Source organism: Nicotiana tomentosiformis, chromosome 12 (genome assembly GCF_000390325.3).
Source record: "Nicotiana tomentosiformis chromosome 12, ASM39032v3, whole genome shotgun sequence".
Lineage (NCBI taxonomy): Eukaryota > Viridiplantae > Streptophyta > Magnoliopsida > Solanales > Solanaceae > Nicotiana > Nicotiana tomentosiformis.
Window position 1 is genome coordinate 59,116,038 of NC_090823.1, and position 20,138 is coordinate 59,136,175.

General features: G+C 38.7%; 1 non-coding gene across 1 annotated transcript; it reads left to right on the top strand.

Moving 5' to 3' along the window:
* The first annotated feature begins 16,153 nt into the window (after positions 1-16,153).
* LOC117278513 (small nucleolar RNA R71) lies at positions 16,154-16,260 on the top strand. The gene has a single exon (XR_004508880.1). It is a non-coding gene; the product is annotated as a small nucleolar RNA R71 (small nucleolar RNA).
* The last annotated feature ends 3,878 nt before the right edge of the window (positions 16,261-20,138 follow it).

The following is a 20,138-nucleotide window of genomic DNA, read 5'->3' on the forward strand; positions in this document are numbered from 1 at the left end:
CAATAGGCGCCTCGGGTGCCTGTACCCTAACTGGAGCTACTGGTGGCTCCTCTGTCGCAGCTCGGGCAGGTGCTCTAGCTGCACCACGTGCCCTCCTCAGCCTCTGCCCCGACATCTCGCGGCTCTAACAGGGGGCGCGGGTGTCTGATCGTCGGATCAAGCGGTACGTATCCTCACAATTTGTGAGAGAATAGAAAGTCAAAGATTTAGTTTTCGAAATCAACCAATTCGCACGATAAGGAATCAAAGAAGTGAAGTTTTCCTAAAAGTTTCGTAGTCTCTCGAAGATAAGTACAGATATCTCCGTACCGATCCACAAGACTCTACTAAACCTGCTTATGACTCGTAACTCCTATGAACCTAGGGCTCTGATACCAACTTGTCACGACCCAAATTTTCCCTCCGTAGGATATCGTGATGGCACCTAGTCTCTACGATTAGGTAAGCCTAACAATTAATAATAACGCAACAGATATAATTAACAAGTTACTGAAAACAACTGAATAATTGATCCTTCTGAAAATAGAATCTCACAATACACACCCCAAAACCGGTGGAACTGAGTCATAAGCTCTATAGAGTAAAAACTAGGATAGCTACTACATCATTGTCTGAAAGAACTACAACAGTAAACAGAATAAAAATGGAAGGTGACTCCAAAGCCTGCAGACATGGAGCAGGTAAACCTTGAAGTCTACCAAGCAACAACTCTATCAACTCTAGCGTCCAACACGGGCAGACGTACCTGGATCTGCACAAAAAATATGCAGAAGCGTAGTATGAGTATACTAAAATGGTACCCAATAAGTATCGAGCCTAACCTTAGTAAAGTAGTGACGAGGCTAGTTCAAGACACCAACTAGGATATAAAATAGACAGTATGAAAATGTGATACGGATATGTAATGGAAAGTGAAGAAACAACTAATACGAAAAAAGATAATAGCATGAACTAGTACTAGAAATCAATAATAGGAATAATATAAAAGAAGCAACTAAAGGGGCTACAATGATCATGTACAGGCAACAACTGATAGAACAATAAAGAATGAAACAACAAGATGTATTCCCCACCAAAACACTTTGCAACAGGAAATAAACAGCAAGAATCACATCGAGGTACCGCCTCATGTATAATGAAATCAAAACCGAGGTACCGCCTCGTATAATCAAGAATCACAATCGAGGTACCGCCCCATATTCACATTTCTCAATTTTAAATACAATCTTTCCTTATACCGCCACGTGAGCCTTACATTTGAAAATAGGTTTTGAAAATAGTTTTCCCGAAAATGCTACACGCACTTTAGCCTATCTTATGATGCCGTGTGGCATCATGTAGTTCCCATACAAGCAATATGCACATAAGTCCCACCTTATACCACCACATACACATCAACCCCAAGCCTTATACCGCCACATGTGCGTCAATATCATATCACAATAATAATTCGCACCACAAGTGCCCATATATCATAACTTGCCAACAACAACAATATCAATAAGATAGATGTTTCAACCCTAACCAACATCGCCTCAACGTATTAACGACTTTCACAACTTCAACCCAAATAACTCAATAATAAGAGAAATATTGTATAACTACGATATTAGATAAGAGTAACTCACAAAAAAAGAGATAATATTTAACAATGAGTCTCGAATAGTGGAAATCAACAAGTAAGGGGATGACAAGAACAATTACTTCAAGTAACGAAATCAATAAGGAAAGAGATAACATGAACAATGACTTCAAATAATGATAATTATCAATGAAGAGATAGCATGTAATAATTAAAAGAGACAACCAGTTCAACTAAAGAATGTGGGCAATTTAGCAAGTAGGTTGTAGAACAAGTACTAAACAAGTCAATTAAGGCATGCAAGGTTAGTCTAACACAATTAAGGATAAATTGACTATGAGAATTTAGAACATGATATGGCATTTCAATTAAAGAATGGAAATAGTCTAAGTAGCCTTAACCGGTTAAAAATCACGTACAACCCATGTACCCACTCGGCACCTTGCGTACACAGATTTCACTTAGCACAATGGAATCAAACAATACCAATCCTAAGGGGTAGTTCCCTCACACGAAGTTAGGCAAGACACTTACCTCAACTAGGCCAATTCAACACTCGAAAATAGCTTTTCCCTTAAAATCCGCCTCCACACGGCTCACATCTAACCAAAATCGACTCAATATCATCAAACAATGCTAGGGAATTCACTTGCAATAGATAAAGTTAAGATCTTTATACTTTTTCCAAAAAGTCAATAAAAGTCAATTCGGGCTAGTCAAAACCCGAGTCCAATGGTAGATTTCGTCTACCCATGACCCCACGAGTTCATATATGTGATTAGTTTCAAAATCCGAGTCCAAATCGACTCTCAAAACTCAATTTTTTATTTTTCAAAAACTTGACAAAGTTTCACAAATTTTCACTTTGATTCAAATAATTTTGATGTTAAAATCTAAGATATGATGATGGAATATGATTAGAAATAGATTAGAATCACTTACCCAAGGTTTGTAGGTGGAAATCCCCTCTCCGAATCGCCTCCTACCGAGTCTAGGGTTCAAAAATGAGAGAACGCATTCAAAAATCCCGTTCCTCAGCTATTTGTCCAGTCTCAGATGTCGCGATTGCGACATGGGGTTCGCAATTGCGAACCCCGCAAATGGAAGAATCCCTCGCAGTAGCAAAGACCTCCCATTTCTGCTGTCATCGCAAATGCGATAAAAAGTTCGCAATTGTGAATCATGGACCTCCGCAAATACGACCATGAAGATCGCAAATGCGAACCAGCTCTCCCCCAGGTACTTATCGCAAATGCGAACACTGGGTTCGTAAATGCGAACCTAGAAAACTTGGCCTAACATCGCAATTAAGATCCAATAACTCGCCAATGCGAGATCTGAGGCACCTGTGCAAAAACCAGCAAACTTAAACTCTAACAACACTCCTCTAAGCGTCCGAAACGCACCCGAGCCTTCGAGGCTCCAAACCAAATATCTGCACAAGTCTAAAAGTATCATACAAACTCACTCTCGCGATCAAAATACAAAAATAACATCTAAAACTACGAATCAAATACTAAAACGAATGATTATCAAAGAAATTTTCAAGAACTTCTAGAATTACAACTAAGCGTCCGAATCCTATCAAATCAACTCCAAACGACACCAAATTTTACAGAAATGTTTTAAATATCATAAAGAACTTATTCAAAGTCCCAATATTGAATTCCGAGCTTGGTAGCTAAAAGTCAACCTACGGTCAAACTTTTCAACTTCAAATTGCTAAATTTCGGCAAATCAACATAAATCAATCTACGAACTTTCAAAATCAATTTTGGGCATACACCCAAGTCTGAAATCACAATACGAAGCTATCAGAGCTATAAACACACAGTTCCGAGGTCTTTTTCACAAACGTCAAGGTTTGGTCAATATTTTCTAATTTAAACTTCTAAGTCAAGAATCAAAGGTCCAAATCAACCCGAAAGCTTCCCAGAATGAAACTAACCAATATCGCAAGTCATAAAAACATAAACACACATGTGTGAATCATAAAAAGAGAAAATGGAGAAAGATTACACAATATGACTGATCGGATCGTTACAATGTTACACCCCGTACTTTCATGTTAGAATATCAATATGAGCCAGAGAGTTGAAGGAACTTTAAAAAGATAATGATGGGTTAAGAAAAGTTTTAAGGAAGTATCGTGAGGGTTGGAAGGTTAAAACGTCAATCGAATCGAAGAAAATAAGTTTCGTCGAAAGCCGACAGGTTGGGAGTATTATAACCCGTACTTGTGACGTGATACTAGGGTGATTAAGATGATAAGAAGGTTATGTTATGAGGTAATTTAGTCGTATGAGAGTCATGTTTTTATGTTTTGAAGCCAAGCAAGTTGTGAAACAAAAGTCAACGAAAGTCGTCACAAGTTACGTACATAAATTTTCATAAAACTTAGGTTCAATGTTACTGAGCTTTTCTCTCAATGTACTTGGAATTACGGGGGTGATCTACTCACCAAATTGAATATATACGATCTAGTTTTCAATGCATTAAACCGTTTGTCGATAGGACGTCGACGTAGAGAGATATTCGCATTTTCGCGAGACTACGCACGCAGCTCCTGTTGGGACCCACTTGAGACGCCCACCAACCTTACTTCTTTTAAACGATAATTCATCCTCATTTCGGGTCATTTCTCACCAGAAATTTGTCCAAAAGCTCTCCAAAACCCTTTCTAACATATCCCAAGATCCCAAGAACCAAACTCAAGGGGAATCAACTCAAATCATCATCAAAAGTGTCAAAGACTACAAGAGAATACTTCTATGATGTTGTGGTATGATTGAGGGCTATTGTGAGCTTAGTTGAGATGGGGTTTCTAGTTTTAACTACCGTCTAAGGTATGTATAACATCTTCTTGATTGTTCCTAAGGATAATCTTGTGTTAGTTGTATTGTTTGAGTGAAAAACCATATGATAGCACTTGAAGGAACATGGGACATGGTTATCTTTTTGGTTGGACTGTTGTTTGGCCACATATATGGTTTGTGGTGGATGGAAATTATGAAAAATAATTTGATAATATTGTGGCTGCCGTTGTTAAGTTTTTCTAGGTGTAACTAAGTTTATTAAAAAGAAAACATGAAACACAAGTGATTGCTGATAAACGTTAGGGTGCTAGGCGTATGGAGCTATTTTGGCAGTCATTTTGTGGATGTTTTAAGCTAGGAATCATATAGTACATATAAGTATGATGTTCTGAAGGTTGTGAACAAATTTATAGAATAAGATTCGGATTCAATTTATGCTTTGTTATTAGTAAAAACGAGCTTGCCGCTCAATATGATTGTTAAGATAATCGGAGAAGCTCATATTGGATTATATTGTTGTTCTTGCAATTGTTGGTTATTGTTGGGCTGACCCTTTGTGGTCTTTGGGATGTAGTTAAAACAGAGTAGTTGCTGCCCAATTTTCCGTAAGCTATACGACTAGCCAAATACGATAGTACAACATTATATGTTGACGACAATATCATTTCACTTGTTATAGACGCAAGACGTTGTGTTGAGCTTGGTTGAGGAATAAGGAAGAGATCATACAGGTATGTTAAAGCACTTCCTTCTTTCTTTTGGCATGATCTAAAGTGAAATGAACGTAAACGATATGCTATTTCATAATGGATGTATTCCTTAGAACTAAGGTTGTCCATGTTGTTCTTTCCTTATAAAGTTATTCTAAGAAAGTATGTATGATCCTTGAATCTTATTGAGGTCCATATTGATGGTATGAATGTCCATAACATTAATTGAAGGTGCAATGACCCTACGTCACTCGAAAAGGTTTAGAACGTCATTCCATAAGTCCAGCATGCATTATATATATGTATATATTTACTCTACCGAGCCGCGCTATAGTCGGCTGGGTATGGCACCTACTGTGAAACCACTGATCAATTGGATTTTACCGAGCTGCGCGTGGCTTGGTGCGATTCTACCTAGCCTGATGATGGCTAGGTACGTTTTTACCGAGCCAATTACGGCCGAGTACAATATGATGATGATGATGCCCACAAAGACGAATATTTTTAAAAGCTTATGTATATATATATGTATCATGTATTTCATGTCAGTAGCCCTCATAGGTAATCAGATGTTACAAGTTTTATCTTCTCTATCTCTCTTAACAATACTGTTCTTATTTATGCTTTCTAGCCTTATATACTCGGTACTTTATTCGTACTGACGTCCCTTTTGCCTAGGGAAGATTCGTTTCATGGCTGCAGGTTCCGATAGATAGGTTTACGGTCCTCCTAGTAGGCTATCAGCTCAGCGGAAGGTGTTGGTGCACTTCAGTTGCTCCAGAGTTGCCTATTTGGTCAGTATGCCTTGAACATGTATTGATTGGTATGGCAGGGCTCTTTCCCGACCTTTATGACGTTTATGTACTCTTAGAGACTTGTAGACAGATATCATGTATATGGATACTTGTATGGCCTTGTCGGCCTATGTTTTGAGTGTACAAATGATCATGTCGGTCTTATAGGCCCGTATGTCACATGTATAAGTTTGTATATCATGTTGGGTCATCCTATGTCGAGTATTCCTTTATGTTTTATTCTGGTTATCTCATGACTGCCTTTCCGGCCCATTTACACATGATGGCCGAATAAGAAAGATACGTTATGTGGGTACTCGGTTGAGTAAGGCACTGGGTGCCCGTCGCGTTCCTCCGATTTGGGTTGTGACAAATTGTCAGATAAAGTGGTCAAACTCTTGAATTAACCGACCGACTTCGGTCGGAAATTGTGACCGTCTTAGGTAGCCACACGTTAGCGATCACTGTTTTTTTGACGAATTAAAATCGGTCGGAAATCGGTCGGTTTTTCCTATGTTTCCGACCGATTTCGGTCGGTTTTCATGGACGGTTTTTGGTAGTTTTCTGGTAGTGTATTGAAACCTGATGTTACGAGTATAACATGGTATAAGGATGCTTGAATAAGGTAAGAATGCTAAGACTTGACAAAAACTAAAGTTAAAAAGTGGAATAACTCCTAGACAGAAGTTGCTTGCGCCGCGAGGAGGAGCTTCAGGGCTTAGGAGTCTAGTATCTACTGGAGTGAGGCACATGCCCCTCGCGGAGTTCCTTGCTTCATGAAGTTTTGTTCCCAATACATGAAGAGGACGACAACAATGCTCGGGTCGCAAACCATGCAGCCAGAACTCCTAGCTAGCTATAAATATTGCAGTGAGGGCAACAATGTTTCATTTGGGATTTTGAGTCGGGGCTTGAGAGCAAAGTGGCAATTTGAGCTCCAAAGTTAATAATACCAACCAAGGTATGTTGTAAATAATAATTTGAGTTTATTTCACTCATTATAAGGATTCTAACAATATTTTAACATTCTAAGAACCCAAAATTCACGATAAGTGTGATTCTCAAAATTTGCCTATAGTAAGGTAATTACACCATTTATAAATGATGTATGTGGTATATTTATGATTTTTTATAGTGTTGATTATATGAGTTGGTGATTAGAAGTGTATTTAGTGAGGAATGCTAACTAACTGTATGTTAATGAAGCTATGAACTTGTGAGGAGGATGATAAATTGTGTTCATAGGTCTTTAATAATTGGATATAGAGATCCTAATAAACTTAATAACATAATTATGGATAGATCGGAGGTGATTAATAAAAAATTCACTTAAATATGGATATTTGAGAAATTAGTAGGCTTGAACCTAAATGAGGAACACTTGAATGATTAAATTGGTATATTTTGTGATTTGTTTTATTAAGGAGAATATATTGCACTATATAGTTGGATTATCGTGAGATATATTGGAGTATACGTTGGATTCAAGGGCTAAGGTTGAGGTATATTTAAGCCTAACTTCCTTATGGATTTTTCAAATGTCACGAGGTCTGAAATACATATTTTAAAAGACCATTCGTGAGGTGTTAAATATAATTTTCGTTGGATTGAAAGTGAGGTGTTAAATATAATTTTCATAGATTTAATAGATACTATATTAATTTTTGAATTGCATAATTAGTGAATATACTTGTTTATACATTATTGACACATGTCATGGCATATATTTCGTATAAATACATATTTTGGACGAAAAAGTGTTGTAAAAGAGGATATAAGAGCCATGATTAGGCTATAAGAGTCATTTACATGATTTATGCCATATGGGTCGCACTTGAAGTTTTGTATAAATGTATATTTTAAAATTTAAATATTTTAATGTGTAATACCTCGTAGATTCGGGTTAAGTTTGGAATCATTAAATATTTTTGGTTAGACTCGAACCTTGGAAAGTATGCACGTGATAAAATCAATATTTAAGCATGTACCAAGTGTACAAAAGATTTGAGTTGAAGTAAATCAAAAGGAAACCAAGTTGGAAATTTGGGCCAAGATACGGTTGGGATGCGCACCACATATTGGAGATGCGGATCGCATGTCCAACCATATGTGGGGTCTTAGAAAATCACTTGGAAGTTAGAAATTTGTCTCTGAACTTGACTTGCGGAAGCAACATACGGTACCGTTCGTTGAGACCTAAAGTGTTTAAAAATTCAAGTCTCTGAAGTTGACATGTGGAGGCCATACACGGCCGCATGTTCAATTTACGGGCTATATATTTAACATATCGTATGTATATCAATTGTATATTAAATCTTATATCAATCATATATCCACCATAATAGGCTTCAGGAGTTGACATACGACCAACATGCAAACCGTATGTCCAGCATATGGACCGTATGTGATGGCCGCATGTTGAAATGACAGAAATCAATAAATATAGAAATTTTTGGAATTTCAAACCCTACTTCATTTTGGATGACTTTTTAAGGAGGAAAGCACCCAAGGGCTTTTCCAAATCATACAAGGTGAGTTCCTACTCAATTTTATTGATTATTACATCAAACTAACAAGGATTAACATCAAATCATCTTTCAAATCCCTAGATTCTTAAAAATTTAACAAAGAGCAATTAAAGTAAAAATTGGGATTTCTTCAAAAGTAAGAACTTTATCCTTCATTAGTGATTCTAATTGATTGGGAAGGGTAACGTGATGATGCAAAGCTCCCAATATGTTTGGGTATTTATTTAAACAGTGAAGAACACCATTCTAAGCATAACCCTAGTTCTTTTTATGAAAAAATTACGGGGATTTAGAGTTCACTAAAGTTTTGATCTTTATTACTCTAATTATGTGTAGCGTGATTGCTTGAGAATCAGAACTACGGTTGGATTAGTTTAGCGGGATTTGAGATATGTCTCATTGAAAATCTTTTTTACTATAAAGTTGTTGAACAAGTCTTTGTGTGCGTTTGGGACAAGCTCGCATCGAGCCTATGTATTTTAATTATTACTATGCTATACATATGCACAGATGAGGTACACTATATAGGTTGTTGAACTTGAACCTGAACTACAGACATTTGAGCATAATTTTCTGAATTGAAATATGTCTCTTTGAATATCCTTGCTAAGGAAATAATGAACATGAACAATTCGGCTAATACGCCATGACTTATGAAAAAACTTAGATAATGAATACTAAACTTGTGTGGGCCTGTATTGGCATAGCCTGAGCCTGTATTTGCAAGACTTAGGCCTATGGTGGCATGGATTTGGGGCTTATATTGGCATGACTTGACTTGTATTGGCACAACTAGGCCTGTATCGGCATGATATGATTTTTGAGTCTGATAAAGCGGAATTGTACCATTCCTTATTGTTGATTCTTGTAGAGTACTTGCTTTAATTCATTTGTTTGATTTAACATGTTTTCTCATTACTGTCTATTATATATATATATATATATATATATATATATATATATATATATATATATATATATATATATATACACACACACACACACACACATTTTATTTACTTTTATTATAAGAACTCTTGCCCTAGACAATAATTGAGTACCTAGTACTCAGATATACCATTGTTGTTTTTGGTATGTTAGGTAAGGACTCAGATATACCATTGTTATTTTTGATAGTATGTTAGGTAACGCAGAAGAGTAGGTGCAAGGAGATCGTACAGACTAAGAGTACTTGTTGATTTCAGATTTTGGGTGAGCCCACATGCTTGTTCGTGAGACTCTGTTATTCTATTTATTTTATTTATATTAGTTTTGTGTTGCGTCTCGAGTTTAGTTATTCTCTCATTCTTTCTTAGAGGTTCCATAGACATATGTTGTCACTTGGATATTATTATTTTATAGCTATATTTGACTTGGTTAATTCTCAAAGTTGGGGCAACTTTCTATGCTTAGTTTATTTTGATATTTTTGGATATTAATTAAATCTAATATTTTATTTATATTTATCTCATCTTGTTTGTAACTTAATGACTTATTAAAAGAACGTAGGGCATTGCTATAACTTCTATCTTATAATTTTCTTCCAGTGTGGTTCCTTAGCATCAGATGCGTGTTATACTAGTGTCCGGTTTGGGGCGTGACAAGCTTGGTATCAGAACTTTAGGTTTAGAAGTGCCCTAGGATTTGTCTATGTTTGTGGAGTTGTGTCTAGTGAGGTCTTCTTCATACAACCTGATCACCTGTATGATGAGTGATCACTAGGACATTATAGGTATTTGTTTGTCATTTTGATTCTAGATTATGATGTAGAGATTGAAACCTCCTTTAGGATCATTCTGACATATTTGTTATTCGTGCCTTACACCAATAAATAGAACTCATGTGGGCACTGATAACCAAGTTATAATGATGTAGCCAAATATACCCCATTTGAGGCAGAGAACGAAAATGAAAATCAAGTGCCTCCACCAGCCCCCCAGGTTGTAGTTGCTCCCCAGGCTCCGGTTGCCCCGGACATTATAGAGATTTGGACAATGCATGCTGCTATCCAAATGCTCACCACTCTGGTGGCTGCCCAACAACAGCATGCAGGCCTTGTAGCCACGACAGTAGGCAGATGAGGAAGACATATGTTGGAACTTGGATATTATTATGTTATAGCTATATTTGACTTGGTTAATTCTCAAAGTTGGGGCAATTTTCCATGCTTAGTTTATTTTGATATTTTTGGATATTAATTAAATCCAAATATTTTATTTAGATTTATCTCATCTTGCTTATAATTTAATGACTTATTAAAAGAACATAAGGAATTGCTATAACTTCTATCTTATAAGGTTCTTCTAGTGTGGTTGCTTAGCATCGGATGCCTGTTACACCAGTGACAGGTTTGGGGCGTGACAAACTTGTTATTAGAGCTCTAAGTTTAGAAGTGCCCTAGGATTGTCTATGTTTGTTGAGCTGTGTCTAGTGGGGTCTTCTTCATACAGCTTGATCACCTATATGATGAGTGATCACTAGGACAGTATAGGTGTTTGTTTGTCATTTTGATTCTAGATTGTGATGTAGACCTTGAAACCTCCTTTGGGATCATTTGGACATATTTATTATTTGTGCCTTGAAGCAATAACTAGAACTCATGTTGGCACTGCTAACCAAGTTATAATGATGCAGCCAATGGACCTCATGTTGAGGTGGAGAATGAAATAGAAATCAAAGCCTCCACCAGCTCTTAGTTGCTCCTCAGGCTCCGGTTGCCCTAGGAATTATAGAGATTTGGACAATGCAGGCTGCTATCCAAAAGCTCACCACTCTGGTGGCTTCCCAAGAGTAGCATGCAGGGCTTTCAGCCACGGCAGTAGGAAGAGGAAGAAGAATTAAGCACTTCTTGGGATTGCGTCCAACAAAGTTCTATGGTTCATGCAAGGAAGACGATCAATAGTACTTTATAGATGAGACTTCTAAGGCCTTTGGGCTATGGACATTCATGGTGTTGAGGTTGTGGATCTTGCTGCAAAGATGCAGCTCAAGCATGGTTTGAGGTGTAAGAGAGGGAGTGAGATAATAATTCTCTGGATCCTACTTGGTTTGAGTTCGAATAGGCGTACATGGAGAGGTTTCTATCACAGAAGGATATATTTTCTTTGGCTATCCAATTTGAGCAGCTTAGAGAAGGCTCTATGTTCATTCGTGAGTGTAGCCTGTAGTTCACCCGATTGGCAAGTGTATTGTAATAAATTGACTTTGACACGTGGGTAGATCGCATGATGACACGAGAATCTCTGAAGCTTCAATGAAATTGAAAGAAAGCCTACATGAATTTCGTGCAAAAAATGGAATGATTTTGTAGGTATACCATTAAGTTCCGAATAAAGGTTGACATCTCGACACTCCTAGGATTTGAACTAATTTTTGGGGAGCTGATCAGTGAGAGTTGGGTACACAAGCGGAGCTTAGCACGACATTTCACCCAAAGATAGATGGTTATTCCGAGCGGACTATTCAAATTCTTGAGGATATATTAAAAGCTCGTGTTATTGATTTTAGAGGCCATTGGGATTAGTTTCTACCATTGTCCGAGTTTACTTACACCAATAGCTACAAGTCCAGTATTCGATGGCTCCGTATGAGGCTTTATATGGTAGACGATGTCGTTCTCCTATTAGTTGATTTGAACCCAGTAAGGCTAGGTTGTTCGGTACAGATCTGCTTCGGGATGCTCTGGATAAGGTGAAGTTGATTCAGGAGCGGTTTTGCACAGCTCAGTCTAGGCAGAAGAGTTATGATGATAGGAAGGTTCGTGATGTGGCTTTAATAAAGGGTGAAAAGGTACTTCTAAGGGTTCGCCTATGAAGGATGTGATAAGGTTTGGGAAGAAGGGCAAGTTGAGCCCCAGGTATAAACTTGGTCAACTCTTCCAACTTTAAGCTTTCAAATTGAGAATCATTTTTCCAAATCAATCCGAACCACTCTAAAATCAATAACGACCATACACGCAAGTCACCTCATATGAATCTACTCAAGACTCCAAACCACCGAACGGAATGCAAATGCTCAAAATGGCCTGTCGGGTCGTTACATTCTCCCCCACTTAAACATACGTTCGTCCTCGAATGTGCTAAGAGTCGTTACAAAGCCATCAAAACTCCATATAAACTCACCATACACTTACCATGGGTGATCCCACGCCACCCCAATCCATATAAGCCTAACAACACAACTTAACTGAAGATACTTACTTCAACCTTAGTCCATAAACCTCGGAACACAATCTCCAACATTCGGAATTCATTATAAGACCCGATTCTCGCATCTATATACTGTATAAGTTTGAACAAACTATATCAAACAATAACCATATTCTAAGATATTAATACATGATATACGACATAACTCACACACTCATAATAATACCTTCTGACCATAATAGATGCTCAATAATAGACCCGGTACCCGTGACATACCTCATATCAAACAAAACCTTGTTATGAACCTTCGTACACTGTCAAGGATAATGAATCATGTAGAAACTCATAACTATTCATTAGATCAACAAGTCGTGGAGCTCTCTTGCCCGCCAAGAATCATAGCCAAATTCTAAGCTGACTAATGACGTTATCCTTCCAAATATACCTTAATCAAATCTGATAGCACTCATTCCAAGTCCAATAACCTCATATCATCCAATACAAGCTGCTCGACCGACACGCCACACCAGCACCACCTCAAGCCACATACCATGCAATCCGTGCACCAAACAAGCAACAACACGAATGTACCCAATGATGGAAAGATAATGAAATGAGATAACTGCCCCCAAGCTCAGCAGATTCCACCACAAAGCGCAATGCTATGAACGCATCATACTGTTATAACCCATATTCGCGTACGTTAAATCGCGTTGTAAGTTAGTCGAAATAAATATGAGAAGAGATGATCTTTAAGATGAAAAAAAGTTAATCCTATTGGTCTTAAATTTTATAAGGGTGTATAAGAGTGGTTAACAACTATTAGAAGTTAGAAGTTAAACAAATCAAAGATGTTTTAACCCGTACTTTCAGGGTAAACACTAGGGGTGCTTAATATTCTAAGGATGTCATGTTTTAAGGTATTTGAATCATATAACATATGTATCATAAGTTTTGAAGTCAAGAAAGTTGTATGACAAAAGTCGAAAAAAGTTATCGCAAGTTACGTTCCTAATTCTATTGAAATTTGAGTCTAATGTCATAAAGCTTTTCTCCCAATTGAATTACGGGATGGTCCACAACAAAATTGAAAGTCTACAACTCTAGTTTCCAATGTATTAAACTATTTATCGACACGATGTTGGAGTAGAGAGATATTCATATTTTTGTGAGTCTGCACAATCAGCTCCCTTTGGGACCCGCAAAGTCGGTGGGGGCTTATCTTGTTATTTAAAGTGGTGGACTTCGTCTCCAAACCTTATTTTCGATCCAAATCAGACCTAAAATTCTCTCTAGACCTCATAAACATATCCTTAGGGTTTGGAAGCCAAACCAAAGGTGGAGAAGGTGAAACAATTGGATTCAAGCTTTAGGAACCCGAACTAGTCGATAGTTTGCCTCTTTCTCTCTTCGTGGCTGATTGAGGAAGTTATAGCAATGAAGTAAGATTCACAAATTAGAGATTTGTGTGCTATAAGGTATGCCTCTCTACTTGGTTTGAATCATTTTTAGGCCATAACACCGCTAGATGTTGAAGGCAAACTTATTAAACTTAAAGTTGGAAGTATGTTTGAGGTGTTGTGCATTTGGGCGGTCCGCACATTAGACCAGAAAGTCTTCTTCCAAAAATTCCAATGCTGATTATGCGATGGATATGCGGTCCGTAGAATGGCTATGCGGTCTTCATTCCCTACCGCGAAATGAACCTCAAAATTAAGTTGCTTCTGACTCATTCCATGATGGTTCTGTAGTTAGCGGATTCGACCCGCGGTCTACGTAATTGACCCCAGAATCGCCATTTTCTTCAAAGTCTTATACCTACTTCACGATTCATTGCACAATACACAAATCCGTACAACAGAACAACCTTCCAAACACATTAGTTTGACTTTGACACTATAAAACGGTAAAGCCTTGGAGAACTTTTATGGGGCTTTATAACCTCACATGAATGGGCTTGCTCTGCCCAAGAAGATTCGAGGGAAGAATACATTTGGATGACTATGGAAGGAGATAGCATTCGCTACGTGTAGAAGTGTTGTTAGTGTCAAGTTCATGGAGGTTTCATTAAAGGTCCGCCAAACGAGCTTATTATGATGGGTTCCCCTTGGTCGTTTGCCGCTTGGGGCATGGATGTGGTCGGACACATAGAACCGGATGCATCAAACAGACATCATTTCATCCTGGTGGCCATCGGTTATTTCACCAAGTGGGTCGACTTCAACGTACAAAGCTGTCACGAAGAAAGTGGTGGCAGACTTCGTCCGCAACAATATAGTCTGTCAGTTCAAGAATCTAGAGTCAATCATAATGGATAATGCAGCTAACCTTAACAGTGATCTCATGAGGGAAACTTGTGAAAGGTTTAGGATCGTTCATTGCAATTCCATAGCTTACAAACTACAAATGAATGGAGGGGTTGAAGCAGCCAAGAAGAACATCAAGAGGATCTTGTAAAACATAGTGGACAATTATAGACAATGGCATGATTAGTTTCCATACGCTTTACATAGATATCGCACCACAGTGAGAACATCTACCGGGGTGACACCGTACATGCTGGTCTATAGTATAAAAGTTTTAACACCCGTTGAGGCTGAAATACCCTCCCTGTGGATCATCCAAGAAGTCGGGATGGACGATGTAGAATGGATAGGCAGTAAAAAAGAATAACTGATGCGAAGAGAATGGATGCAGTTTGTCGTGGTCAGCTTTATCAGAACATAATGAGCAAGGCATTCAATAAGAAAGTGGAACCTAGGTAGTTTGCATGAGGGTAGTTGGTGTAAAAGAAGATATTCCATCATCAGGACGGAGCCAATGGAAAATTCGCACCGAATTGGCAAGGTGTATGTGGTCCACCGGGTGCTTTCAGGAGGAGCATTGTTATATTTGGCTTAAAGTATGTGTATTTATATGCATATCACCTTGCATTTTACTCATATTTTGTGGATTTTGTATATGTAATATAATAATTTATTCTAATTCATGGTTTTTTATGTGTAGGAGTCACCCGGAAGCAATGTGGGACAAAAGTGCACAATTTGAAGCAAAACGAAAAGAAAGCAAAAAGTCCGCCCAGGCCAGCTCGTCGCGCTACCAGGGGTGCAGAAAGCAGACTTGAATATTTTTGGGCAATTGCCCATCGCATCGCATGGCCAGCGAGACGAGCTTCCCTAGACACTAGGTGATGGGGTACTCTCCTACTTCGCGTGGGACAAGGTCTTTTTTGGTCCAACACACCCCCAACTCGTATAAAAATAAGTCTAAACCTATTTTGGAGGGAGAGACGCCACTTTGAGAGAAAAACACAAGCATAGAACACTCGGGAGCAAGGATTCTCAGTTTTTCTTCATCTTTCTTAGTATTTTCAACCATTCAATACTTGTTATTGTATAACATTATCATGAGTGGCTAAAACCCATTAGTTCTGGGGTTGTGGTTTAGCCATGAAAATTGTTGTTCGAAATCGACTTTACCTTGATTGTAATTCGTTAATATATGGTTGTGTCTACCAAAATCTTGGTCTCTGATGTAGCCCTTCTATAAAGGTATGAGCCAACACTTCATGTGTTTGGTTGTGATGAGGGAAATCCCAAAGTAGCCCCTTGAACCTCTCCCAAGCTGAATATAAGGACTCGCCCATCTTCTTTTTAAAGGAGACAATTTCACTTCTAATCTTTGCATTTTTGCCCGAGGGGAAGAACCGTGCAAAAAGTTTATGAGCTAGATCATTCCATGATGTAATAGAGTTGGCCAGTTTTGCCTTCAACCATCTCTTCGCTTCGCCAAACAGAGAGAACAGAAACAGTGTGAGCCTCACATGGTCTGGAGTGACTCCACTAGTGATATAAGTATCACTAAACTCCAAGAAGTTTAGAATGTGTTGTTGTGGATCCTCATGTTGAAGACCCATAAATTGCTTGTTTATATGCAGCAGTTGGATCATGCTCCATTTTAGCTCAAAGTGCCTAGTGATTCTGAGCTTCACGATGTTGGAGGTGACATTAGCAATGCTAGGCATCGCCACCTCTTGAACCGCCATTGTTGCTCGTCTGCCATGTCCACAGGTAGTTGAACAAGTATCTGAAGATTATCTGTGTCCCTTGCTTCTATCAACCTCTTGTGAAATGTTCTCTCAGGTTCAGGGTCAGAGCCTTGAAGTCTATCCTGGCTCCTAACCCTTCACATTCAATCAACGTTCCTGAGAGTAGAGCAACCAATAAACAAAATGTTAAACTCGATGAAATAGACAACAAAAGTAAAAGCTAGCAACGTAGTCAATATTCAAGTCCCCGGCAACGGCGCCAAAAACGTGTTGCTCCCAAATGCAAATGCAAGTATACGTGGTCGACAAGTAATATAATTATAAGTAGAGAGTCGAACCCACAGAGACTTGTGTTAACTACCTACTAATTTCACTCAAATTGTTATTCAGTCGAGTCGATCAGAGTTGAATTGTGTGATTCTAACTAAGAAATGAATGTAACATTTAACTAATTAAGCAAGCAAAAAATGGTTGTGAGAATTCAGTAGAGATAAACATTCCAGGGTTGTGATCGATTCACCAATCCTATTGTGTTCTAATTAACTCTCCTCTTCATACAATTCGCCTATGGTTGCTAATTAATCAAGTAATTGTTCTCATAGCATTCTCCTGAATTACTACTCGCCTATTCAAAATAGATTAACGCCTATATTCCTATGGAATTAATCTATTACGAACGCATTAAGATTATGATATTAAATTAAGCGTGGTGATTAGGTATATTTCTATCCTAGCAACAAATCCGCCCCCCACGTAGAGTTAAGATCACGCCCTCTTTAATTCTTCTCTAATCTAGATATAGTTTTCCCAAGCATAGCATAGATAGTAAATAGAACCTAACTGTTGGCCAGACAATTAAGCAAGTGTTGGAGAAAAGCTTTGATGAGATTTATGCATTGTTGAACAAATTCTCCAAAAGTAATCCTCATTAGCAAGGAGAGATGGGTAGACACACAGTTTGAATATCTGCAGGGGTCCTCGAGTTAGATGTTGTTTCTGCATTATCAGTGCAGGTTGTCACATTGGCCAACTAAGTCAATGAGATGACCTTGGTTATCATTAAGCAGCAAGCTCAATCAGTGCAGAAGGTTCATGCATTTTGTGAAGTGTGTGGAGAGGGTCACATGAGCGATCTATGCCCAGCAAATCCAGAGTCTGTATGTTTCATGGGTAATGCAAATCGAGGCCAGTAAAATCAATATGGGAACACCTACAATACAAATTGGAGGAACCACCCAAACTTTTCTTGGAGTGGAAATCAAGGTACTCAGAATCAGTACAGGCAAGAAGCTCCTCAATAACAATATAGACCACCATATGCTGAACAACTAACAAACTCAATGAATCATATTGAGGAGATGCTAAAGAAATTGATGGCTGACCAGCAGGCCCAAGCAGTAGCCCACTCAGCAGGTATTCAAAATTTAGAGCGACAAATGGGGCAACTTGCCAGTGCCCAAAATACTTAGCCAGCCGGGGCTCTTCCAAGAGACACGGAGGCTAATACTAAGGCTCCTATTAATGCTTTGTCACTGAGGAACGGGAGAAAATTAGAAGAAGTCCCATCAAAGAAGAGAAAGTAAGTGACTTTTAGTCAAAAATATGCCACAACAGGAGTAGAATCAGAAACTGCAAAGAAGTCAGAGAAGCCAGTTGAGAAGGCGGTGGCAAAGTAACCACAACCAACAATAGCAAGGACACCACCTTTGTTCCCTCAAAGATTTCAGAAAGTGAAGGATAATGCAACTTACGAGGAGTTTCTTGATATCTTGAAGCAGGTGCAGATTAATATTCCGCCGGTAGACATCTTGCAGGAAGTGTCCAAATATGTGAAATATATCAAAGACATAGTGGAAAATAAGAGGCGGTTAGCCAAGTTTGAGACTGTGGAACTCACTGAAGAATGTAGCTCAAGAATCCATGTAGTTTCACTATCCAAAATTCGATTGGTAAGCACACAGTCGGGCGAGCCTTATGTGATCTTGGAGTGAGAATCAATTTGATGCCCCTATCTATTTTTAGGCAGTTGGGGCTGGTGAGCCGCGACCGAATACTGTGATCTTACATTTGGCAGATCGCTCCGTTGCTAGTCCAGAAGGGGTGATTGAAGATGTGCTAGTCCAAGTGGGTTCTTTCATATTCTCTGCTGATTTCATTTTCTTGAACTATGAGCCTGATCCGGAAGTCCTATTTATTTTGGGGCATCCATTCCTAGCCACGGGCCGAGCCATTATTGATGTGTGTGAAGGAAAGATGACAATGAGAGTGGGTGATCGAGTGGAGGTCTTCAATGTTTATAAAGCACTTAAACTGCCAGTCCACTATGAAGAGTTATCCATGATTTCTATGGTGGAAGGTGATGTGACTTCAGTGGTGCCTTATAAGTCCCAAAGACCCCTTTGAACGAGTTTTATTGGGGGATGAAGGAGAAATTGAAGATGAGTTGGTGGAAGAAATTGAGCAAGTCCTTAACATAGCTTGCAAGTATGTCCATGGGTTTGGGAGATTTGAGGAGTTGGATCCACCAGCTACTCTGACCCCTTCTAAACCGTCTGTTGAAGAAGCTCCGAAATAGAAGCTCAAACCTCTACCAGCGCACCTGCGCTATGTCTATTTGTGGAGTGTTGAAACTTTGCTGGTGATTACTTCATCCAGCCTGACCAAATTGCAAGAAGAAAAGCTGTTAAGGGCGCTTCGTGAGCACAAAAGAGCCATTGGGTGGACAATTACTGATATTATGGGAATCAGTCAATCATTCTGCATGCGTAAATTTTTTATGGAAGATGGACACTGCCTAGTGTTGAGCAACAAAGGAGGTTGAATCCTATTACGAAGGAGGTCGTGAAGAAGGAAGTAATTAAGTGGCTTGATGTAGTTATCTTCCCTATTTCTGATAGCAATTGGGTAAGCCAGTGTAATGTGTGCCTAAAAAGGGTGGGATGACTGTTGTAGAGAATGAGAAATATGAGCTAATTCCTACTCGCACCGTGGCATGGTGGAGAGTTTGGATCGACTATAGAAGGCTCAAAAAAGCAACTTGCAAGAACCACTTCCTACTTCCATTCATCAACCAGATGTTGGACAGGTTGGATGGGCATGAGTACTATTGCTTCCTCGATGGTTATTCGGGGTACAATCAGATTGTTATAGCCCTAGAGGATCAGGAGAAAATGACCTTCACATTCCCTTATGGCACTTTTGCTTTTAAGAGAATACCATTTGGTCTTTGTAATGCACCAGCCACTTTCCAGAGATGCATAATGGGAATTTTCACCGATATGGTGGAAAAATTTGTAGGAGTCTTCATGGATGACTTTTTAGTCTTTGGGTCTTCGTATGATGATTGTTTGAATAATTTGGTCAAGGTGTTGGCACGGTGTGAAGAAACAAATTTGGTGCTGAATTGGGAAAAATACCACATTATGGTAGGCATCGTTTTGGGTCATAGAGTACTGAAGAGAGGCATTGAAGTATATAAGGTGAAGGTGGAGGCAGTTTCAAAACTACCTCCA